The sequence below is a fragment of the Pan paniscus genome, chromosome 14, assembly GCF_029289425.2.
Source record: "Pan paniscus chromosome 14, NHGRI_mPanPan1-v2.0_pri, whole genome shotgun sequence".
NCBI lineage: Eukaryota > Metazoa > Chordata > Mammalia > Primates > Hominidae > Pan > Pan paniscus.
This window is the reverse complement of record NC_073263.2, coordinates 8,885,656-8,895,844: the sequence shown is the minus strand read 5'-3', so window position 1 is coordinate 8,895,844 and position 10,189 is coordinate 8,885,656. Positions and strand designations below refer to the sequence as shown.

General features: G+C 41.9%; 1 long non-coding RNA gene across 1 annotated transcript; it reads left to right on the top strand.

Annotated features, from left to right (window-relative positions):
- The first annotated feature begins 635 nt into the window (after positions 1 to 635).
- On the top strand, positions 636 to 7,711 carry LOC134728786 (uncharacterized). The gene is made up of 2 exons (XR_010109594.1): positions 636 to 2,971; positions 3,030 to 7,711. It is a non-coding gene; the product is annotated as an uncharacterized LOC134728786 (long non-coding RNA).
- Positions 7,712 to 10,189: the final 2,478 nt, after the last annotated feature.

Sequence of the window (10,189 nt, the reverse complement as noted above, 5' to 3'; positions counted from 1 at the left end):
CCAGGTGGTGGGACCAGGTACGACTGAGCCTGGAGGGGCAGGGGGGCTTGCTGGGCCTCTGAGAGTGCAAAGATGCCCGGGTTTGCAGTCATGGCTGGATGGCTGCAGCTGTGCCTGGGAGGGCGGGGCTCCTGCCTGCCAATTTAGAAGGGGTGGGTCTCCCACCCATTCCTGGCTCCCACCAGCTTCGAGGAGCGCACAGCCCCAGCCACACCTCCCCACTGCAGCCAGTGTCTCTGTAGCAACTGCTCCACGTGGGCCACTGCTGCCATCACAGAGCAGTCCTTGCAGGTGCCTTTCTTGTACCTCAGCACTCCTGGGGGTCATTAGAAGCCCTAGCAACACTGCTCACCACACTATAGCTCCGGAGGCCCTAGCAGTCCTGCTCCCACACATCCCACTTCTGACACCATCTAGTAAAAGAAAATCTTCAGCTGAATTAAATTTAAAGGAACTTAATTGAGCAATGAATGATTCACGAATCAGGCAGCCCCCAGAATCACAGCAGATTCAGTGAGACTCCAGCACAGCTATGTGGTGGAAGATTTATAGACAATAAAGGGAACGTGATGTACAGAAATCTGAAGTGAGGAGTGAGGTCCAGAAGCAACTGGGTCCATTACAGTTCTCAGCAGTGAGGTCCAGAAACAACTGGACTGGTCACAGTGCTCAGCATTTGCCTTATTTGAACACAGCTGAACACTCAGCAGTGTGTGAGTAGCAGACGTTTGGCTGTTGGGATTGGCCAGGACTAAGCTATAGTTACAGGCACATACTCCTAAGTTAGGTTTTCAGTCTTTCTACCTATTAAGTTAGGTTGCAGTTTGTCCACAGGGACTCAAATCTAGAAGTACAGAGTCCTTCCCAGGCCATATTTAGTTCACTGTAACAGTTCCTATTATGACCTCACTGACAGTTCTTTTTCTCTGAATTCTCCTTTCTTCTCAACAGCTTGTCCAAATGTTCCATTGGTCCCTGTTCATCCCGCCCTGCAGTTCTCCTTGACTGATTCAGCCCTTTGTGGTTTGCAGTCCTGTTTCTCTACAGCTTGGACCTCTTCAGTCTTTCCATCATAGGTTTAACTCTCTGTTGAATGCTTCTTTGTAGCTATGCAAAAGTTACCTTAAGCTCAAAAAATTCAAAGTGAAAGCCACATCCTCCTCTCTTCCCTTATGTGTATGGTATTACTACCATGCAGCCAGTGACCCAAAATGGGATTTCTTCTGGGCTTTTCTTGCTTAGATTCAGGCTCATCTGGTGTCAGCCTTGTTACTTTTGTTTCCTTGTTCTTTTATTTTTAATTTTTTTTCTTTTGAGACAGGTTTCGCTCTTGTTGCCCAGGCTAGAGCGCAGTGGTGTGATCTCGGCTCACCGCAGCCTCCACCTCCCGGGTTCAAGCAATTCTCCTGCCTCAGCTCCTGAGTAGCTGGTATTACAGGCATTTGCCACCACGCCCGGCTAATTTTGTATTTTTAGTAGAGACGGGGTTTCTCTGTTTTGATCAGGGTGGTCTCGAACTCCCGACCTCAGGTGATCTGCCTGCCTCGGCCTCCCAAAATGCTGGGATTACAGGCGTGAGCCACCGTGCCTGGCCTGCTTGTTGTTTTCACCTCATCCTTATTTCTGAATACAGGAGAGGAGCTGAGTTGGTATTCACTAACAAGCACAGAAGCTTTGTTACATTTACAGTGTCATTCTTGGCAAAACCTGAATGTTATGTTTGTGGGGTGATGAGGTTCAGTCCCCTGTGACCTGTGCATCTGGCCAACACTGTGGTGACATCCTTAGGAATCCATGGGGAGAGAGAAAGCATTCAGGAGTTAGTGGGTCACGTTTGACAAGGGCCAATAAAGAAATATGCAAAGACAAAAAACAAGAAGAGCATTGTCATATTTTATACCTTTTGTTTATATAAATTTATGTCAATGATTCTAGCTTATTTTAATATGCAATGTATACAATATGCTAACATATACAATATATGTTTATAGTTTAAACATTTCTGTCATGTTTTCAGATTCTTTAAAGATTATATTACGCTTCCTATTTCAGATAGCTGTTTAAAATGAGTAAGGAAAAACGGATGTGTGCATCAGTTCTAACTGTTTATGGAATAAAACTAGTTGATTTCTTGGTTAAGAACAAAAAGTGACAACCTAATTAACTAAAAATTTTAAGTAGGCAATTATAGTTTTAGCTTTAACATAAAATATTAACTATGCTCCATTCTTGCATTTTTAACCTAATACTCAATATAAATCGCCACATGCCATGTTTCAGATCAAGGTTCTACTTGTGATCTCTCACGAGTTTTACAAGGTTTTAATTATCTGAGATGTAACAATGTACCAGTAACCTTACTGGCATAAACCAGGAATTTATTCTTTTTACATGTCACAATTTTCTGGGTCAAGACACTGGACAGGGCGGTGTGGGTTCATTGCTTCATGATGTCCCTGGTCTCATCTGGAAGGACTCTAGTGGCTGGGGACATGGAGCAGGCAACCCAGCCCTCTCTTTGTGGCCAGCACGGACTTCCTCCCAGTCTGGCAGCGTCAGGTAGTCAGGTTTGTCTGGCTTCTCCCAGGGTGTGTGTCCAGAGGCCCAGGCAGAAGCTGTAAGGCCTCTCATGATCGCCCCTCAGAAGTCCCAGAGCATCTGTCCTGCCACACTGCCCAGTCGCACTCATCACTGAGACCAGCCATGATTCAAGGGGGGATGTTGATTAGATTCCACCTCTTGATGAGAAGCATAGTAGGAACCTGCAGCAGTCTTTAATAAACCACAGCTTGTCCTCTGGCCACAAACTATTAACGTTTCTCCGACATGCAAATTATGCTTTGCCCCCTCAAGAGCCCCAGAATGGTTTTCCTTATGGCACTGGCTGGTAGCCCAACTGAATCCTGAATCAGATTGTGGTGGCCTGTCATCTGCACCCACACATACTCAGCCGCAGTGAGGACTGAATCAGGTTGTGGTGACCTGTCATCTGCTCCCCCCCAACACAGCAACAGTGGGGACTGAATCAGGTTGTGGTGGCCTGTCATCTGACCCCCCACACACAGCCACAGTGGGGACTGAATCAGGTTGTTGTGACCTATCATCTGAGCCCACAAACTCAGCCGCAGTGAGGGGACTGGTGTGAAAACAGTCGACATTTCCCTTTAGAAGCTGTTGGTGGGAGGCAAGAGGGAAGTGCTGACCTGCAGGCCCCGTCTAACAGTTGGTCATTCCCATGGGGTGCCTGTTACAGTTCTGTGATTAGTGCCCAGTCCTGGTCCCTGAGAACGGCGCCCAGTCCTGGTCCCTGAGAATGGTGTTTGTGTCCTTTTACTCCTCCCACTGGGCTTTTGTCATTCTCCATGTTCTTTTTCCTTCAGTGCCTGGGTTGCCGTTGACCAACTTTCCCTGCCTTTTTCTTATGGTCAATAGGGTATTCAGTGGCTTCTCTTTCATTTTTTTTTCCTTTTTTCTTCTTCTTTTTTTTTTTTTTTTACTTTGGCCTTTTGAGACGAGAATTTATTTCTTTATATTTTCTCTAAATTCTGTTTGAAAACTGAACCTCCTTCTTTAGATCATGTCCCTCTCCTGTCATATTTATTCAGTGACAGTTAGGGGAGGCTGGTAGCACTTCCCATGTTCTTCCCAGATGTCTCCTTAGGCAGATCCCTGAGATGGTGCAGTGCCCTTTCAGTTTCCATGTTGTGGCCATAGTTTTCCCACAGTCCTTCAGCATGTAACTCTCAGGCCTTTTCTCCAGTTTCCAATGACATTTTCTCACCGCCCTTCAGGCCCTGACCAAGAGTCTTGATGCCCTTCCAGGTTGCATGAATGGTCTCCTTGAGGCCCAGTTACAGGTCAGCCTCACAGTCCTGGCACATATTGTAGCTTCTGGTTACCACAGCAGCTCATTTCCAGCTGCCATATTCTGTTCCAGTTATCTATTCTGAAGAAACCATCCCCAAAACTTGGCAGCTTAAAACAACTCATTAGTACTTGTTGTTTGGCTTAGAGAGTCTTGGTGGCCAGCTCATCTCACACACAGTTGCAGCCAAGCTGGATTGTGTGAAAGCACAGTGGTTTGCAGTGTGGCTCACTAGTGATTGGAAGTGGATGTTGCTGGAGGCTCACTAGTGGTTGGGAGTCGGTGTTGCTGGAGGCTCAGTGGGGGATGTCAATGCGTGTAGCTAGTCATGGACTGGCCGTGTGGTTTCCATCATGAGGTCTCAGGGGAGTGGGATTTCCTGTCTGGTGACTGGCTTTCTTCTGGATAAGTGTTCTGTTTTCTCATCCTGTCTTCTGAAGTCCCCAAATACCACCTTTGTCACCTTCTGTTGGCCAAATAAGTCAGTAGTCTGGGCAAGGTTTAAGGGGAATTGGTTCTCACAGAGAGAGGAGCAAGAAAGAAGTTGTCACCTTTAGTCTACCAGAAATGAGATTTTTATAACAAGTTTGTTCCAAATACATTCCAGTTCCCCTTGTGAATACTTTTTGACTCACAGGGTATTTCAAAGTTTATTACTTGGTTTTCAGACATTTGAGGCTTTTCTGGATATCAATTTGTTGTTGGTTTCTAATTTAATTTCAAGTGTTCAGACAACATACTTTGTATACTATTTCAGGCTTGAACCTTTTCTCAATCGATCGACATACAGTCTATCTTGGTACTGCCAAGTACCATTTGGGTCAGGATTTTGTCATTTAGATCCGTATTTTTCCTATATTTTTATCTGGTTGTTCCATCAGTTACTGAGAGAGTGGTATTAATTCACCAGCTATAATTTTGGATTGTCAATTTCCTGCTTTTGTTCTGTTGTTTTTGATTCACATACTTTGAGGCTCTGTGTGTGTGTACTTTGTGTGCACTTTGAGGCATAATTTATAATTGTAACATCATCCTCTCTGATTCTTTTATTTTTATTAAGTTACCCTGTTTATTTCTGGTGATATATTTTGTTCTGAAGTCTCTTTCATCTAGTGTTAACATCTCTGTTGAAGCTTTTTATGATTAGTGTCTGTATAGCATATTTTTATGATTAGTGTCTGCATAACATATTTTTTCTCATACTTTGTTTGTGTCTTTGTGTTTAAATTGTGTCTCTGTGGATGCCATATTGTTGGGTCTTGCCTTCCTCTCAGGTCTGGCAGTCTCTGTCTTACGTAGAGTATTTGTCCAGTTACATTGTAACTAATCATTGCTAAGGTTGGATTTAGGTCTGCCATTTTTCTACTTATTTTCTATTTGTTTGTTTATTTTTTTTTAAGACAGGGTCTTGCTCTGTCACCCAGACTGTAGTGCAATGGTGCAATCTTGGCTCACTGCAACCTCTGCCTCCCAGGCCCAACCAATCCTCACTTGAGCCCCCTGAGTAGCTGGGACTACAGGTGCATGGCACCACACCTGGCTAATTTTTATACTTTTTGTAGAGATAGGGTTTTGCCATGTTGCACAGGCTGGTCTTGAACTTCTGAGCTCAAGCAATCTACCCACCTTGGCCTCCCAAACTGTTCAGATTATAGGCATGAGCCACCATGCCTGGCCTTCGTCTGTCTTTTGATCTTCTATATATTCTTTCCTAACATCTTTTGGGTTAAATATTTCTAAATATTCTAGTTTGATTAATCTTTTGGTTTTTTGAAATAATTTTTTATAGGCTGGGCATGTTGGCTTATGCTCGTAATCTCAGCTCTGCGGGAGTCCAAGGGGGGTGGATTGCTTGAGCCCAGGAGTTTGAGACCAGCCTGGGCAACATGGCAAAACCCTCTCTACAAAAAAACCAAACCAAAATTTAGCCTGACATCTTGGTGTGCACCTGTAGTCCCAACTATTCGGAAGGCTGAGGTGGGAGGGTTGCTTGAGCCTGGGAGGCTGAGGCTGCAATGAGCTGTGATCATGCCATTGCACTCCTGCCAGGGCAACAGAGTAAGACCCTGTGTCAAAAAAGATCATTTTTTATAAATAATTTATTATTTCAAATTTTGGTAACAAACACATACCTTAAAATTTACCATCATAACCAGTTGTAGGTATAGAGTTTTGTAGAGTTAAGAATATTTACAGTGTTGTGAAGCAGATGTCTAGATCTTTTTTCTATCTTGGAAAACTCTATACCCATTCAACAACTATTAATTTCCCCTTCCTTCCACCTCCTGACAAGTACTATTCTACTTTGTGCTTCTAAAAATTTGGCTTATATACCTAGGGTTATATAATATTTGTTGTTTTGTAAGTAGGTTCCATGTTATGTGTCAGATGTGTCAGGATTTTCTTCCTTTCTATGGCTGAATAATATTTCTTCATATATATATATTTTTTTCTCTCTCTCTATATATATATCCTTTTGTTTATCCATCTATTCCTGGATGGACGTTTTGGTTTCTTCCACCTTGTGGCTGTGTAATGCTCCTGTGAACATAGGTGTGTACATATCTGTTTGAGGTCCTGCTACTAGTTATTCTGTCTCTGTAGAAGTTGGATGGCTGGATCATATGGTCATTTTATTTTTATTTTTATTTTTTGAGGAGCCAGTTCATATTTCCACCAACAGTGTTCAAGGATTTCAGTTTCACCTGCACTTGTTACTTTCTGTTGGGTTTGAAGTGATGTCCCATTGTGGTTTCTATTTGCATTTCTCTAATGACTAGTGATGTTACACATCTTCTCATATATCTCATGTATCTGTTGGCTATTTGTATATTATCTTTGCATCTTTGGATAAATGTTCTTTGTCCATTTTTTAATCACTTTATTTTGTTGTTGTGTTGTAGCGGGGTTTTCTGGTCATGATCATTCATTTATCTCACAGTTCATTCTTGTTACTTGGGCCAGGGTCATGATCATTCATTATCTCTCAGTTCATCCTCATTACGTTGGGCAAACAGTCATGCTGCAGAGTATAGATTATGTTATTCTGTTACTTTCGGGTAGAATTTGGGTCTAGGTTCTAATTGTTTCTAAGTTTAGATTCTGAATGAGAATCAGCAGAGGTAGACCACTGCTGCTGAGGCCTGGGGATTGCTGGGAAAAAGGCAGGAAACAGATACGGACCTGACCATGGAGGGTTTGTGTTTCACGGCTCCCATCTGGGTACCCAAGGAACCTACATATAGCTCGTGTGTGGAGAGCCTACATTGCCCATTCAAAGCAATTGAGGATGGAACAGTCTTGGGGCTGGAGCTCATTATTTGGAATGATAACCACATCTGCACAGAGAGAACCTGATAAGATGTCCTTCCATGTATATCTGGGAATCCTCTGTAGGGTCTCTCTGTAAGGATGGGGACAGTGTTGGCTCCTTGGCCTCTAGTTAGCCTCACAAGTAGTCTAGTAAAGGCTTTGCAAACTTGTCACCATCTGTGGACATTCTGGCCAGCCTTTGTTTTCACCTTACTGACTTCTTCAGACACTAGGCTTTTGCTTTAGACCATTCATGGTTTTTCTTCCTCTTCAAATCAGTAATCAATAAATCCTCTTCAAGTCAATAAATTTCCACTCCTATAGGAAACTCTGATCTTCTGGTCATGCCAAGGTTTAATTAACTGGTTTGATTGTTTTTCTGTTTTCTTGGTTTTTTTTTTCCTTCTTCCTGGGGGTTTCTAGTAATTCTAGTTTGGTGTCTCACTTTCTCCATTTTTTATTTCTTAGTTTTCTTCTGTGATTATTTTCACTGCAGCTGCAGGGCCTAATCCTGGGTTGGCAGAGAACTAGCACTTACTCTGCCCTAATTGGAATCCAGGAGAGATAGGAGGTGCCCTAGTGTGAAAATGTGTTTGCTCCTCTCTGCTTCTGGTAGTCTCTCTGTAGGAGTTCTTTACGTATTCTGAATGTTCACTTCTTATGAGATACATGATGAGCAACTATAGGTTGAATGTCTCTGATCCAAAAATCTGAAATCCCAAATGCTCCAAAGTCTGAAACTTTCTGAGTGCCAACATGACACTCAAAGGAAATGCTTATTGGAGCATCTCAGACTCAGGGGATTGAATTCGAGATGCTCAACCAGTAAGAATAATGCAAATATTACAAAATCTGAAACACATCCCAAGCATTTCAAATAAGGGACACTCAACTGGTATTTTCTTTTATTCTACAGTTTGCCTTTTACCCTGTTGGTTGTGATCTTTGACGTACAGAAGTTTTTAGGTTTGATATATTTTTGCTTTTACTGCCTGAGCTTTTAATGTCATATCCTAAAAATTATTGACAAATTCGTCATCATAAAGCATTTTCCAAATTTGTTTTCCCTAGGAGTTTGATAGTTCTAGTTTTACATTTAGGTTTATAATTCACTTTGAATTAATTTTAACGTGGTGTAAGGTAAGAGTCCAACTTCATTGTTTTGCATGTAGATGTACAATTTTCCCAACACCATTTGTTGAAGAAAGTGTCCTTCGCCATTGAGTGGTCTTGGCATCCTTGTGGAAGATCATCGGACCATATATGCCAGGGTTGGTTTCTGAGGTCTCTGTTGTGTTGGTCCATAAGTGTGTCAAGTGTGTCTTTATGCCATGACCACATTTTTTTTTGGCTTATTGCAGTTTTGTAATTGTTTTGAGACCTTTAATTTCGTTCTGTTTCAAGATTGATTTGCGTATTCATGGGCCCTGGAGATTCCATATGAATTTTAGGATAGGTTTTTCTGTTTATCAAAAATGTCATTGGAATCTTTATAAGGATTGTATTGAATCTAGGTCACTTCGAGTAGTGTTGACATCATTCCAAGATGAAATCATCTAATCTGCAAACCCAGCTTTTCTTTTCATTTATTTGTGTTTAATTTCTTTCAACAGTGTTTTGTAGTTTTCTGTGTCCAAATCTTTTGCCCTCTTGGTTAAGCTTATTTCTAATTTTTATAATGCTGTTCTAAATGTAATTCTGTTTTTTTTTTTTTGAGATGGAGTCTTGCTCTGTCTCCCAGGCTGGAGTGCAGTGGCACTATCTCAGGTCACTGCAACCTGCACCTTCCTTATTCAAGCGATTCTCCAACCTCAGCCTCTTAAGTACCTGGGATCACAGGTGCGCGCCACCACGCCCAGCTAATTTTTTGGTATTTTTCGTAGAGACAGGGTTTCTCCATGTTGACCAGGCTAGTCTTGAACTTGTGACCTCAGGTGATCTGCCCGCCTCGGCCTCCCAAGCTGCTGGGATTGCAGGCATGAACCACCGCACCCAGCCAAATGTCATTCTTTTTAAAAATTTCTTTTGTTTTCTCTTTCTTTTCTTTTCTTTTCTTTCTCTCTCTTTCTTTCCTTTCTTTTTTTTTTTTTTTTTTTTGAGACTGTGTCTCACTCTGTTTCCTAAGCTGGAGCACAGTGGCACAATCTCAGCTGACTGCAACCTCCACCTTCCAAGTTCAAGCAATTCTCCTTCCTCAGCCTCCCAAGTAGCTGGGACTACCTGTGTCTGCCACTATGCCAAGCAAATTTTTGTATTTTTAATAGAGATAGAGTTTTACTATTTATATTAGAGATAGGGTTGGCCCAGCTGGTCACGAACTCCTGACCTCAGGTGGTCCACCCGCCTTGGCCTCCCAAAGTGCTGGGATTACAAGTGTGAGCCACTGCACCTGGCCTCTTTTTAAAATTTTATTTGCAGATTGTTCATTGTTAGTTTATAGAAATGCAACTGACTTGTGTGTGTTACTGTATCCTGAAACTTTGTTGAATTTCATTATTCTACCAGTATTTTGTAGAATTTCAGGATTTTTATACATTATATCCTGTTGTCTGTGAACAAAATTTTGTACTTTTTCCTTTCCAATTTGAATGCTTTTTATTACTTTCTGTTGCCTAATTATTCTGAGTAGAAATTCCAGTACTGTGGTGAATAGAAGTGGCAGGAAGAGATGTTGCTATCTTATTCCTGATCCTAGAGGAAAAGATTTTAGTTTTTCACCATTGAGTATGATGTTAGCTGTGAGCTTTTCATGTATAATCTTTATTTACTGAGGAGTTTCTACATATTACTAATTCTTTGAGTGTTTTTATTAAAAAAGGTGTTCATCTGGCTCTGGAACCAGATAAATGTTGACCTGATAGAATGGATTGGAATGTCCCCTTCTGGTTTTTGAGCATTTTTGGAATATTTTGCAGAGGATTGGCATTAATTCTTCTTGAAATGTTTGGTAAAATTCTCCAGTGAAGTTATCTGGACCTGCAATTTTCTTTTTGGTGGGGTTTTTGATTACTG